Genomic DNA, 15,440 nt, shown 5'->3' with positions numbered 1-15,440 from the left:
TAGTAGTCTCCTTAAATCATCTGTTCTTGTTTGTAGTAGTTTATACTATTAATACACCTGTAATAGGCATTTGAAAATTCATTTTGCCATCATTTCCTGTTTCAATGCCACTGAATCATTCTTTTTTTTTTTCCCCACTTAGTAGCTAGGTGTTGGGCATTTACTCCTTGGAGAAGGAAGTGGCAACCCACTCCAGTATTCTTTCCAGAAAAAATCCCATGGACAGAGGAGCCTCACGGACAGAGGAGCCTGACGGACTACAGTCCATGGGGCTGCAGAATCAGACACATCGAAGCAACTGAGCATGCACACACACTGGACGCTTACTACATGATTGCACCGCGATCTGTGCTAGGCACACCAAGCAAAGAAGATGGGCAGGAACTTGACTTCACAATCTTATGGGCTATTGCCTGTTAATCATATAAATAGTTAACATCATCATAACTGCCCATCTCAACTTGGAATGATTCTTTTGTTAAGACCTGGCACTCCAGTTACTTTCAAGGTGAGAACAAATACCATTTTAAAACACAGAAGTCAAATAATTCAGAAAGGCACTAGTATATCTTACATGACCTTCTGAAAAATCTTAATATGCAGTGTGTTTCCATATTTGGCAGTATGCTCTGGGAGTTGTAACGAATGGTATCTGCTTATTAATGCAAAATGGTTAATTGTGAGTATAATATACTTGTTTGTATAAAATGCAAATTAAATATCAAGAATACATTTGATTGTTTTGAGAAGTCAACATAAAATGTAGAATGTTAATGCTGTAGGGACCTGGAGAATGTCTCCTCTCATCCCCTTGTTTTATAGAAAGGAAATGAAGAGGCAAGAGATAGTGCCAGGTCACCCCTACCCCCTGCTTCACACAGAGGGTTTAATTGAGATCAGCTGAAGCCGAATGGCCTTACCACTGACTCCAACTATAAAAAGAGAATTGCAGAGGAAAACAAAAACTTAGAAGGGGAAGCTGGGTTTTCTTCAGGGAATCGGTCTAGCGCAGAGCTTTGTTGTCCAGGACAGCTTAGAGAAGGCTGTTACAGAGATGTTGCTTTAGGAGGTCACTGGCTTGAGGTTTCCAGGAAGAGGAGATGGATGGTTTTGAAATCCTGGAGAATAAGGGAACCAAGGGCTATTCTCAAAACTTCACTCTAAAGGTAGTCAGTTGAAATTCCTTGGGAATTTTAGCCATTTAAGGCTGAATTGCAAAATGTTTTAGAGAGAAAGGATTGGCTAAAATACACTTATTAGAAAGCAGTTATCCATTTCATTAATTATGTCACAATTGACTTAAAATTCTCCATTATTTTATATGCCACTGAGAAGGAAAGAAACATGAAACACTGATGCAATGCTTTCTTACCACTTAGAATTCATTTTATACTCATTTGAAGTCTTCGGACTTAGATATAGGTTTTTTTTTTTTTTTAAAATTAATCATTTATCACTCTTTTGCCTACAGAAGGAAGGAAAACAGAAGGGAACTGAGTAATTGTGGTATTCTGATGTTTCTTCCCATCCAGAGGCCAGTTCTTCTGCATCCCTGTTCATTCATCGTCATTAATGTCCTTGTTTGTGTGTATATCAGCCTCTTCCTTTGAAGACATTGAGGGTTGTTGTTTCTTAAAGAATCTGTAAGATAACCCAAAGCCATGGTGCAGGGCCCTTCACCTGGCTTTGACTTCTAGGTCAGGAATGGGGCTCATCATTTAGTTATCACCCCAGACCCAACTCGCCCCCAACATTTGATTGTAGGCTCGTTACAAGAGTGCCTTTCTCATTTTCCAGGAATTTTTTTCCAAGTTGTTGATGTTAGGTCACATCTGGGCAATGAGAACCCTGTCATGATTGCCACAGGTCAGACAGAGATTGTTAGATACCACCTAGAGACATCCTGATTTTGGATTTCAGGGAGTAAAATGTAAAGAAGTGTGACTCTCGGAACTAATGAAAATATGGCACTAAAGGACTCCTCGCCTTTATTGCTTTTCTCCCTTTGGTATTTGACCTATTCTGCAGACAAAGTAAATTAGCTGCTTTGTTTTGTTACTGTGAGTAATTGAGCTTGGGGCTGTGTGTAGTGCGTGCTGCGGTTCTCTTGGTCAGCGTTTTCTGTATGCCTCTGCAGAATGCAGGGGATCTCCCAGTGGTTAGCAGGTTTCCTATGTGGAAAGAATTCTGTGGTTGCAGAAGTCTGGGAGATGCCACCCACCACCTTTATCTCTTGAAGAAGCACCATTCTAATGAGCAGCAAAGCCTCTGAGTTGTCCTACAGTAAAGAATCCCACTTAAAATCTCACCTCTGTGTTTTCAAATTTGTGTGACTATAGAAGTCTTTTCCCCCATTTTTTATGAGTACACTCTAGCAGAGTTTGAGATATTCTCCTCTAGGTCCCTCTTAGCTTGTACCATTCCTCTCATATGACCCATTCTCACCTATGGGTCAGTACCTTAACACACCATTCCTGGATGGTCTTCTTAATGCCCAAGGCTTCACTGTGTACATCCCATTGAAGACTTTCAAAGCCACTTCACCCTGGACATGATCTGGAGACACTGGCTTGGCAACAGATCATCCCCAGGTCAGAATCTCCCATGCTCTTCCACCTCAATGTGTTCTAAAAGAAATTAATAATATTCATGTGTCCCCAAACCCAGGGTTCTTGGGTTCTCTCTCGATAACACCCCATCAAGGCACAACCATCCTCTGACTCAGTGCCCCATGGTCAGCCCCCAGGTCGTGTAATTTCAAATCCTTGAGTCTCCAGCTGGGTCCTTCCTCGTCTGGCCACTGCTGCCTTACTTCAGCCCCTCTTTGACTCCAACTAGAATACTGATGCCCTTGGAGTTCTTTTTGCTGGGATTTATCCTCCTTGTTGGGCTTCCCAGATGGTTTAGGGATAAAGAATCCACCTGCCAAGTGGGAGAGGTGGGCTCAAACCCTGGGTTGGGAAGATCCCCTAGAGAAGGAAATGGCAACCCACTCCAGTATTCTTGCCTGGGAAATCCCATGGACAGAGGAACCTGGTGGGCTACAGACAGTCCATGTGGTCTTGAAAGAGTTGGCCGTGATTTAACGACTAAACAACAAAAGCAGTTTTTGTTTTAACCAGCCCCTCTGGTGGTTTTCAACTTAGTTATGCTGGACATTCTAATTTAATGGGAACTAGGAGGTTTGTTTTCTTTTTAAGAAGGAGAGTGGCATGATATTATTGTAAGGAAACAATCAGGCAACAAGAAAGATAGTTTTTGTTGTTTAGCCACTGAGTAATGCTGACTCTTTGCGACCCCATAGCCTTCAACCTACCAGACTTCTCTCTCCATGGAATCCTCCAGGTAAGAATACTAGAGTGGGTAACCATTTCCTCCTCCAGGGGATCTTTCTGACCCAGGAATTGAACCTGCACCTATTACATTGGCAGGCAGGTTCTTTACTGTTGAGCCACCAGGGAAGCCATACCCCCCCCAATTACATATGCATTTATGGTAAAATACTATGCAGTCACTTTGAAAGTTGTACTTATTTTTATATTTCTTGATATGGAAGACAGTTCAGGCTATATTCTTAAGTGAAGAAAAAATCAGATTACAAAATAGTTTGTATCATATATTCCTCACTGCTGCTGCTGCTAAGTCGCTTCAGTTGTGTGCGACCCCATAGATGGCAGCCCACCAGGCTCCCCAGTCCCTGGGATTCTCCAGGCAAGCATACTGGAGTGGGTTGCCATTTCCTTCTCCAATGCATGAAAGTGAAAAGTGAAAGTGAAGTCGCTCAGTCACGTCCGACTCTTAGCGACTCCATGGGCTGCAGCCCACCAGGCTCCTCTGTCCATGGGATTTTCCAGGCAAGAATATTGGACTGGCTTGCCATTGCCATCTCTGATATTCCTCACTGCTGCTGCTGCTGCTGCTGCTGCTAAGTCGTTTCAGTCATGTACGACTCTGCGACCCCATAGATGGCAGCCTACCAGGCTTCCCCACCCCTGGGGTTCTCCAGGCAAGAACACTGGAGAGGGTTGCCATTTCCTTCTCCAATTCCTCACTAGGGAAACATAAATATTTTCCATATATATATATGGCTTCCCAGGTGGTACTAGTGTAAAGAGCCTGCCTGCCAAGGCAGGAGGCATAAGGGACCCAGGTTCAATCCCTGGGTCAGAAAGATCCCCTGGAGGCGGGAATGGCAACCTACTCCAGTATTCTTTCCTGGAGAATCTTATGGACAGAGGAGCCTGGCAGGCTGCAGTTCATAGGGTCACAAAGAGTGTGACATGACTGAAGCAACTTGCCACGCATACCATATATATGCAAAGATTATGCAAGTATATAAAAATGCTAAAAATCATTTATCTATTGGCACTGGGTATCACACATGGTTTTAATTTATTTTTCTCTGTTTTGCTTATGTGTTTTGAATTTTTTAATTCTGAAGTGGTATACTTCTAAAATTAAAAAGTTAAAAATTGTTTGAAAGATTTGATCCTAAAACACTATTCCCTGTGTAAGTTTCCCTAATGTGACTCTTCCCAGCACTCACCACTCACGTGCTTTGTTGCTCAGAGAACAGTCCAGGCTGTGCTCACATCTGTTCCGTGTGCTGGGCTGTGAACTCCTTGAGGACAGAAGCCATGTCTTAATTATCTTGTATCCTGTTATTTAGCCCAGTTTGACCCTCAGTGAGTGCTCAGTAAATATTTAATGAATGATTGAGGCTGGTTTTGTAAAGAAGGCTAGATTTAAGGTTCTTTCTTGCTGGTACATGTGTGTGTGTATATGTGCCTCTGCTCACTAATGCTGGGCCCTGCTCTAGGCACGTTATATGCATTCCCTATGAGGTAGATAATCCCATCATTACTGCTGTTACACGGTATATATGAAGGCTTGAAGGTAAGATTGGCCTGTGGATTTGCTGAGTTGCATATGCTTTACTCGAAAACCTCTGCTTTTAAATGCTATGACACTGTCCCCTAAGGGATTCTCTGGTGGCTCAGTGATTAAAGAATCTACTTGGAGTGCAGGAGCTGCAGGAGCTGCAGGGTTCGATCCCTGGGTTGGGAAGATCCCTTGGAAAGGGCATGGCTACTCACTCCAGTATTCTTTCCTGGAGAATCCCATGGACAGAGGAGCCAGGTGGGCTACAATCCATGGGACTGCAAAGAGTCAGACACTGCTGAAGCAGCTTAGCTCCACTGTCCCCTGGGGCTCCACCATAACCACACAACACTTGGAAATAAATGCACTTCATGCACCAAAGGCCTGGGATGGTGGCAGGCTCCTGATGAAGGGAAGGGTGATTCTGGTCTGAGTGGAGACCTCTTCAGAGCCAACGCTATTTTCCTGCCCCACAGTTCTGCCCAGAGTGGCTCTGTGTGTGGAACCTGATGCGGTGCCAGGTCACCATGCTGACCTGAAGCCACACCTGTGTCTTAATTTGGCTCTTGAATGTGTGGGCCTGGCATTCATAGTTCCAGAGCCCTGAGGAGAAGAGAAAGCAAAGCAAACACATAAGCCTAGAATCTTCTATTCTGTGTGTGTATTAGTTGTTCTGTTGTGTCCGACTCTTTGAGATCCCATGGACTGTAGCCTGCCAGGTTTCTCTGTCTCTAGATTCTCCAGGCAAGAATCCTGGAGTGGGTTACCAGTTCCTTCTCCAGGGTATCTTTCCGACCCAGGGATCAAACCCAGGTCTCCTGCTTTGCAGGCAGATGCTTTACTGTCTGAGCTCTACTATTCTAATCCAATCTAAAATCCTTTGTTGTCATTCTGTCACTCAGTTGTAGCCAGCTCTTTGTGACTCCATAGACTGCAGCATGCCAGGCTTCCCTGTCCTTCACTGTCTGCTCAAACTCATGTCCTTTGAGTCAGTGATGCTTTTCCCAGCATCACAGTCTTTTCTAATGAGTTGGTTCTTTGCATCAAGTGGCCTAAGTGTTAGAGCTTCAGCTTCAGCATCAGTCCTTCCAATGAATATTCAGTACTGATTTCCTTTGGGCTTTAGGAGTGATTGGTTTGATCTCCTTGCTGTCCAAGGGACTCTCAAGAATCTTCTGCAGCCCCACAGTTTGAAAGCATCAATTCTTTGGCATTCAGGCTTCTTTATGGTCTACCTCTCACATCCATATGTGACTCCTGGAAAAACCATAGCCTTGACCAGATGGGCCTTTGTTGACAAAATAATATCTCTGCTTTTTAATATGCTGTCTAGCTTTGTCATAGCTTTTCTTCCAAGGAGCAAGCATCTTTTAATTTTATGTCTGTAGTCACTGTCCACAGTGATTTTGGAGGCCAAGAAAAAGTCTGCCACTGTTTCCATTCCCCCCACCACTCCGCTGCCATCTATTTGCCACAAAGTGATGGGACTGGATGCCATGATCTTTGTTTTTGAATATTGAATTTTAAATGAAATTTTTCATTCTCCTCTTTCACCTCAAGACTCTCTTTAGTTCTTCTTTGCTTTCTGCCAATAGGGTGGTGTCATCTGCATATCTGAGGTTACTGATATTTCTCCTGGCAATCTTGATTTCCGTTAGAGCTTCATCCAGCCCGACATTTTGTATCATGTACTCTGCATAAAAGTTAAATAAGCAGGATGACAACATACAGCCTTGACATACCCCTTTTCCAATTTTGAACCAGTTTGTTGTTCCATGTCCAGTTCTAACTGTTTGACTTGCACACAGGTTTCTCAGGAGGCAGGTAAGGTGGTCTGCTATTCCCATCTCTTTAAGAATAAAATCCTTTTATTACCTTGCCCTGAATCAGCAACATGCCTCTGTATATGAAAAAAAGAATATGGTGAGAACATAGAGTTGCTCTTACCTTTCCATGCATCTAGGGTGTTGCCTGGATTCCACAAATCTAAGTATCCTGAGCAGCTCATCAGGAAGAGTCAAGTGGCTCCCAGTTGGTGAGAACTATAATGGCATTGGTATGACTCCCCCTCCCAGCAGCATCTATGCCGTCCCCTCACCTGCTTTCCTATTGGGTGTCCAGCCATCCAGATGTGGTTGGGACCGAGGGCTTTTCTGCAACCAGTTTTTGGTGTGAAAACTGGCATGGTGGGCTGCTCACCACCTCTTCCCTACGTAACCCCATTAGGCAGCTTCTTACCCTTTCCACCACACACACACACACACACACACACACACACACACACAAACACACATTGCAAATACCATTTACTGTTTTTTCTCATAAAAAAATACTGCATTACAAGAGGTTTGGAAAATAAGAAAGGTGTAAAGAAAGACAAAACATGTACCCACAGAATCCTACCATCATCCAGGAATAACTACTATTAGCATTGTGATATATTTCCTTTCAGTTTTTTTTTTCTATATGGACAACCTTTCTGTGACTTATTTTCACTTTTCACAGCTGCCTTCAATACTCATTCCAACCAAATTATCTTCATAAAATTATTTGTAGGTGTGAGGACAGCCTTGGATGATTTATTTCATTCCATAGTCCTGAGATATGGTCCTGGACAGATGCCCGAGGTGTAACATGCAAGAACTACCAAGGACTTCAGAACCAAGTAATTAAATTCTTAACAGAGGGTAGCAACCATTTTTGAGGTTGATAGGTAAAAGAAAGCAGGGGAAGTTGCAGGGTGTTTAGCAGAGAAGCACAACAACCTTGGGATATTGCATTATGAGACTGCAGAGTTAATTCCATAATTATGATCAGTATGTGAGTATTTCTTATATGAAAGAGAGTGATAAATTATTGCCTGTACCTCTAGTGAACAGTCAGACAAAAAGAAATGAGTCTTGAGCATAGTGTGAAGGATTTAGGCTAGATAATAAGAAAAGTTATTAACTACCTTAGTGGGTTAGAGAGAGTCTAAGAAATCTTCTCTGAAAGTCTTTAAAAATGATAAGAGATTTTCCTATCAAGGAAGGATTAAGTGTGGGCCTGCCTAATGGAGAAGAATAAACAAAATAGCTTTGTCAGAGTCTTAGCCAGCCCTTAGGTTCTATGATTCTATATAGAACAGAGAGCACATAAATTACATGTAAAATTGATTTTTATTTCACATTTTCCTTTGAGAAACAAAGAAAAATATAGTGATATTTTCAAAGTCTGAGTCGAATTTTCAGATGGTGACAGAGCAACGTGTTGCTTAGGGTTGGATAGTCACAGCAGAGGAGGGGCGCTGGGCTGTGATGAAGTTGACTTTCATTATTTTTCCAAATTGCATTCTTGTTGCTTTTCCCTGAAACTTTAAAATAGGTTCCCTTAGTTTAGTAAATGTCTTAGCTGAGATTTTAAGCCCTATTTGTGTTTCAGGGGATTAAACAAATCTGCCTGGCTTGCAGCACCATGGGTGACTTCCGGCCTCTGCTTCTTCATGCCTGTTACGCAGATCCTTCTTAATTGTTCACAATGTTCAGCGCAACACGCTTCATATTTTCTGCTGGTCTTCCCCTCTCCTGCACAGTCATGCGAAGAGTGTATTCATGGTAAATATGGTCCATGGAGAGAGCAACCCTTTCTATGCAAATTGGTTGCTCAGGGAATAGTTGGGAGCTTACAATGTCATTGAAAGTCACACAAATCAATTGGCAAACATTACTTTCTGTGATTATCTTGTTTTTGCACTTACATTTTTAATTTTGACAGTTTAAGTGTGTTTGGGGTTCATGGTAGTGAAAGGCCAAGTAGAATGTGGGGCAGGTCACTGCTGAGATTCCCGTCGCTTAGCTAATGAGGTTTTCGTTGGACCGTTGGTGTCATTTAATCTCATTAAGATTAAAGAGAGATGCTTTAGAACAAAACAAATGAACAAATATTTATTGGGTGTCTGTGATGTACAAGGGATGTATTAGGTAGAATAGGGCATGCAAATTAGAAGCACTTGCTTTTAAGAGCTTTACTATCTAATTAACAAGAAAATAAACAGGAAAAATAAAAGAATACAGACCACACAGAAAAAGGTGCCACAGAGCAGGACATGATTGAATGTCAGTTGAATTATTCAGGTGAAGATGACTTGATTTTGGAAAGAAAACTGTGTCAGGCCCCTTTCTTCAGATTATAAGCTACAAGTTGGTCTCAAAAGCCTTGGTTAAACAGCAAAGGGACCTTTCAAGATAGCAAGTTAATGTGTGTGAAGGCTGCCTAGCAGAAAGCAAAAGGTATGTTCAGGAAGCAATGAAGATATTTTGGTTGGAAAGGAAACTTGGAGCAGGAGAATAGTGGGAATGTTTGGAGAAAGATTCTCAGTTAATACCACATGAATTCATTTTCTATTGCTTTGTAATAAACTTCTGCAAATTTAAAAGCTTAAAACAGTACCCATTTATTAGCTCATAATCTTATAGGTCAGTAGTCTGTGTAGGTGCAACTAGATTCTCTGCTTAGAGTCTCACAAAATCAAAGTCAAGGGGCCAAGTGGGCTAAACCAGAGATTCTGAAGAGAATGCTTCTGTTGCAGAAGAACGGAGAGAAAGCAGTCATACCCCAGGTCTTGGGTGAGTTCCTGGAACAGGCCACCAAGAGAGCGTCCTTGGCTTCACAAAGGAAGAATTCAAGAGAGCCAGAGTAGAGTGAAAGCAAGTTTATTTAGAGAGATGCACATTCTGTAGGCAGAATGAGGTCTGTCTCAGAAGGGATGTGGGATGGTTAGTTTTTATGGGACAGGTAATTTCATATGCTAACAAGTGGGAGGATTATTTCAACTATTTGGGGGAAGAGGGGAGAGATTTCCAGGAATCGGGCCACTGCCCACTTTTCGGCCTTTTACGGTCAGCCTTGGAATTTGTCAATGGCACCTATGGGTGTGTCATTCAGCATGCTAATATGTTACAATAAGCGTACAATGAGGCTCAAGGTCTGCTGGAACTCGAATCTTCTGCCATCTTGGCCCTTAGTTGGTTTTAACCAGTGTTTGTCTCATCCTCAATGGTCATGTCATTCTTTTACCGGTCGTGCCCTGACTCCATCTCTCCCATCTCACGTCCAAGCTCATTCAGATTGTCTTCAGGTCAAGTGCTTGCAGGACTGAAATCCTTGTTTTCTTGCTAATTACTGGAGAGGTACCACCGTCAGCTCTTAGATGGCACACTCATATCCTCACCTCATGGTTCCTTCCATCACAGGGATAGCCAACCTTCCTCACATTGAATCCCTCTCCCTCTTCTCATCTCCCTTACTTCCTTTTCTGCTACAGCTGGAGAAAACTTTTTTTTTTTTTTGTAAAGGTCTCCTGTGATTAGTTGAGGCTCTTGCACATAATCTCCTTTTTTGATTAATTCAAGGTCAACTGCTTAGTGACTTTAATTATGTGTGCAAAATCTCTTTTCTCCATGAAATGTAACAATCACATTCACAACACAAGAAGATGAAGATTGTGAGGGGTCAACATAGAGCCCTGCCTCCCACACCCAGCCTCTAACATTCTGCTGCCATGTCCCCTTCTGTTACCTAAGAACTCAGATGCGTGAGGAAAAAGAGCCTAGTTTAAATAGAGACAGAAATATGGTGGAATTTGGCACTTTTGTCAACTCTGTTTTATTTTCAATCAAATATCTTTTTCAAGGAGGAAAAAATGAACATGTAAGGAAAGTTCTTAGATAGCCTCCCATTCATCTTTCAAGGTTATGAGCATGTGAAAGGCTTCCTTATGCCCATAAAGACTTTGGCAGCATTACTGACTTGACCTAGATGGGAAGACATACTTCAAAGAGTAAGAAAAATTCCACTGAGGGTGTGTATACTATTCATAAATCCTCCTTTTTTTTTCCCTGGCCCAAGTATTCTTATATTTGTTACATTTTTAAAGCGTCGTGTCATTCCACAAAAAGTGCAAAATCCTATTTCAAGGGATAGGCAGGAGAACTGGTGTCAGAATTTAGTTAAGAAAAAATAACTCTAGATGTTTATAACTCAAGTTTACCACGCTGATGGCATTCTCTGTTCCAACATGGCTGTAACATGTTGAATCATTCAGGGAAGAAACTGTTTATTTATATCTCGCTCACTGAGTCACTGCAGTCAGTCTGAATTTGGATAGTCATCAGAGTGGGCAGAGGAAAGGGGAAGGCTGGGTATAGAGTGCAAAGAACAAGGAGATTGTTTCTTGTATGATACTGCTGGACTCAGTTGCAGTGCAGTGTCACCAGCAAGTCGGATAAATATTGCCAGTTAATACGTTCATCGTGCCCCTACTAGTTTTGCAGAGAGCACGGCACAAAGTGTTGCTAGACTTTTTCAAAATTGTTTAAGTCCGTTTAAACTATAAAAGTAGCTCTTTCCCTTCACCGGTTGCTTAACTTCATTTCGGAAGAGTGTTAAGACCTTTCTCATAATCTATGAATCCCATGCTAATGGATGAATGCAAATATTGTTATCACCTTCCATTGACAGAGGACTCCATTATTACAGTGGAGAAAAGTGTTAATCCTTTTGTAATTAATGCCTTATTGGGGTCTGTACAGGTCAAGGATGTAGTTGGATTTTGGTAAATTAACTTTGAAGTCCTATCCTTAAATCCTCATTTTTTCTTTATCTTTAAAAATAACACTGCTATAACTTTGTTCTTTTTCTTTTACCAGTGATATAAGATGTAGTTTATATGCTGAAATGAAACTAAACTGGACAAAAAGTGAATATGAAGGACACATGGCTCTTAATATAACACCTTCTAACAAAACAGGAAGATTTAATGTAGAGAAAGGACTACGGTGGTGTTATACTCGTGGTAGAGATGAACCACAAATATAACAACTTGGTCTTATTATACTGGTCTTTCCAAAAATGATAAGGGAAACTATTTCTCCTAAATATTGTCACTGACAATGTCTTAAACCCAAATGGAAGCTAAAACTCAATATATTAAGTAATGAGCTCATCAGTCCATGAATATTTGTTGAGGATTGTGTGACATAGAAATGTGAAATGTATTGATATTTTTCCCTCTTGGTTGCAACATGGAATTGGAGAGACATGAAACCAGTAAAGAGCTTGATGGGGTGTTTGAGTCCAGGGATGCTAAATGTGGCTCAGACATGAGAGGCAGGTGTCCAGGAAGGTGCTCAGGAGGAGTCTCACTCACTGAGGAGGAGATTCTGGGTTGGTGGGGACAATAAAAGGTGAGCTTAGCAGCCCAGAGAAGGGCATGGCCAAAGACACCATCACAATAGCTTTGTTATAACTGATGACCTTGTATGTATACGTATATGTTGACATACAAAATGGTGATGAGCAGTGTGGGCTTTGCACCAAGTCAGAGCTTGGTTTCAGTCCAGCACCATCACTTATGAAATGGCCGTGGGCAAGTTATTTAATCACTGGCCTTCAGTTCCCATCTGTAGAATGAAAATGAAAATAATGATTACCTAGAGGTTGTGAAGAGGACTGAATGAGAGGATATCTATTGATAGCAAGCACTTAGAATGTATCTGACATGTAGAAATATTCAATATTATTTAGCTTATTATTATTTTTTTTTTTTGGTAAAAATAGTTATGGGATTGATAAACCAAGAGCTCCTGTTAGCTCGTGAATAGAGTAAAAATATCCAGCTGCTGTTGTTTCCTGCATGCCAAACATTCTTTGGGAGTACCTGGCACATATTACCTTATTTACTACTTACACCATTGCTCTGCCCGTGTTACCTGTGGGGAAAGCCAAGAAAGAAGTGTAGTAACTTGTGCAAAGTCACAGTGTTTAAGAGCTAGGATTTCCACCCAGGCAGTCTGGTGCTGGTATCTGGCTTTTGGTCACCATTCTGTGCCATGAAGGACTCCAACTCCATAACTGAGGCATTTAACCCAATTATGATTCTACTCCGTATCAGAGAGGAAGGAGGCTAGGAGTCATCATCTCCTAGTCTATACTGAGTGTCCTGAGTATGCCCCATTATGGGGTACCAGCCTATGGCAGGATGCTCAAAGTTGTTTTTGTTTTGTTAAAAAAGATGTCTATCCCTTACTAAGAATGCCAGTAAGTTGTCATGGCTTCAAACATCTTTAAGAATTAGGCAGTTCATTCCAGAATAAGAATTTATCTTAGGAGATACAGGATTTTCTTCAATAAACATTTAAAAGATTTTTTCAAAAGAGCAGTAGAGGAAATAGGGTAATATACATTGAATCTACAAAGCTCATAAATCTGAATAGTCTGTTGTTTTATTGCGGATCTTATTAATGGACATGTATGCTGAGAAGTTACCAAACGCCTGATACTCAGAAAAGCAAGGCAGTCTCTGATTCTTAAGGATGACCCATCCAATTGAATGCATAGAATGCTAGAAGAGAGCTTGGTGTATGGATTACACAAAGACCCAGAACTGGCTTGCTAGCTGTGTGACCCAGACTTTGAACTTTCTGAGCTTTGGTTTCCTTATTGGTAAAATGGAAATAATGGCACCTACCTGCAGGGTTGTTAGAGCTGAATAAACTAAGGTTATATCTGCAAAGTACCTGGTATGATAGCTGGAAAGTAAAGGGTTCTTCTTAAATGGTATCTATTATGGTTATGATTAATATTATTTTGACATCCATACATAACCAGCCATTACAAATATATGAAACTAGAGGTGCAAACAATAATTTTACTAGGTTCAGAGGGGTGAGGACGATGGGATGGAGTATTCAGAAGTTATTTTCTGAAAGAAACGGAGTTTGAGTTCATGTTTTCCTGAGTGGTTTCTAAAATAATCCCTCTTTTGTTAGGAGTAAAATGATCCTGGGGCTTCCCTGGTGGCTCAGATGGTAAAGCATCTGCTTGCAATGCAGGAGACCCAGGTTCGATCCCTGGGTCAGGAAGATCCACTGGAGGAGAGAATGGCTACCCACTCCAGTATGCTTGCCTGGAAAATTCCATGGACAGAGGAGCCTGGTGGGATATAGTCCATGGGATCGCAAAGAGTCGGACATGACTGAGCAACTAACATACACGAAACGGTCCTACAGGCAGAGACATTTAGGAATCACTGGCTGCTGCTGCTGCTGCTAAGTCGCTTCAGTTGTGTCTAACTCTGTGCAACCCCATAGACGGAAGCCCACCAGGCTCCCCCATCCCCGGGATTCCATGGGCAAGAACACTGGAGTGGGTTGCCATTTCCTTCTCCAATGCATGAAAGTGAAAAGTGAAAGGGAAGTTGCTCAGTCATGTCCGATTCTTACCAACCCCATGGACTGTAGCCTACCAGGCTCCTCCATCCATGGGATTTTCCAGGCAAGAGTATTGGAGTGGGGTGCCACTGCCTTCTCCGAATCACTGGCTAGAAAGGTTAAATGAGTTTTTTCACAGCGCTGTTTCTCAGGGTCTTTTTATGATGAACACACAATAACTCTCCAAAAGGAACTCAACGTGCTATGTTTCTCAAGCATTTTTATCTCTTTGTTCTGTCATGGAGTTCTCACAGGCTGGGTGGTGGAGCAGGCTCTGGGAAAAGTGTGGTGGGACCCTGTCTGGAGGATGGACTGGCAGCTTTCTGGAGGGAGATGGGGCAAGGGTACGGGAGTAGCGGCTGGGGCAGGGTGCCCCACAGGAGATCAGACTGAAAGGGTAGACTTGGGACTTGTGGGCCAAAACAGCGGATAAGGGGAAGGTTTTGCTGTTGTTGATAAGGGTTGTTATTTTGTTTTCAGAATTTTTCTTTTTTCAAGAGTGTTCCCTGGTGGCTCAGATGGTAAAGCATCTGTCTGCAATGCGGGAAACCTGGGTTCGATTCCTGGGTTGGGAAGATCTCCTGGAGAGGGAAATGGCAACCCACTCCAGTATTCTTGCCTGGAGAATCCCATGGATGGAGGAGACTGGTGGGCTACAGTCCATGGGGTGGCAAAGAGTCGGACACGACTGAGGCGACTTCACTTTCACTTTTCAATCTGACAGCATGGTCCAGAATGGTCTGGATGGGCCACGTCTGCAGCAGGAAAGCCCATCAGAAGGTTTGGGGTTAGTCTAAGCATCAGATGACTGGGTTTCCCAACCTTGTCTTTCTATTATGAAGTCTCAGCTGACGATGGTGTGATGACTGCTGTGCTTGGATGCATCACTGCCAAGTGTCTGGCTTCATCAAGGGCACCCAGCATTTATACCAGGTCTGCAATTCAGTGCCTTTGTTAGCTCAGGGATATGCCCTCTAACATTTCTGTTGCTCTATGTCTTCTAAAAAGTCTTTTGCTTCGAAATCATTTAAAAAGGACATTTAAACATGTGGAGATATTCACTGTTAGGTACAGTTTCTTTCACAGCTGGCCGATCTAAAACTTGCAGAAACCACAGCCCTTTATGGTGCATTTCATATTTGCGTGTCTGTCATTTGAAATGCCTCCCAGAATATATTGGCAGCTCACCAGGCTGAGCACATAAATGGGATGGCCTGCCAGCCTTCATGGCCTTTTCCTTTGAATTATCAAAGAAACAAAATCAAGAGGTAGGTTTTTTTTTGTGTGTGTGTATGAAAATTAAAAAGATAA

The 15,440-nt window shown here is 42.2% G+C and overlaps 1 pseudogene; it reads right to left on the bottom strand.

Annotated features, from left to right (window-relative positions):
- Nucleotides 1-15,440, bottom strand: part of LOC102168634 — a 54,584-nt pseudogene that overhangs the window by 24,042 nt on the left and 15,102 nt on the right.

This window comes from Capra hircus, chromosome 9 (assembly GCF_001704415.2).
Source record: "Capra hircus breed San Clemente chromosome 9, ASM170441v1, whole genome shotgun sequence".
Taxonomy (NCBI): domain Eukaryota; kingdom Metazoa; phylum Chordata; class Mammalia; order Artiodactyla; family Bovidae; genus Capra; species Capra hircus.
Note: the sequence above shows the minus strand (reverse complement) of the source record. Positions and strands in the feature narration are given on the sequence as shown.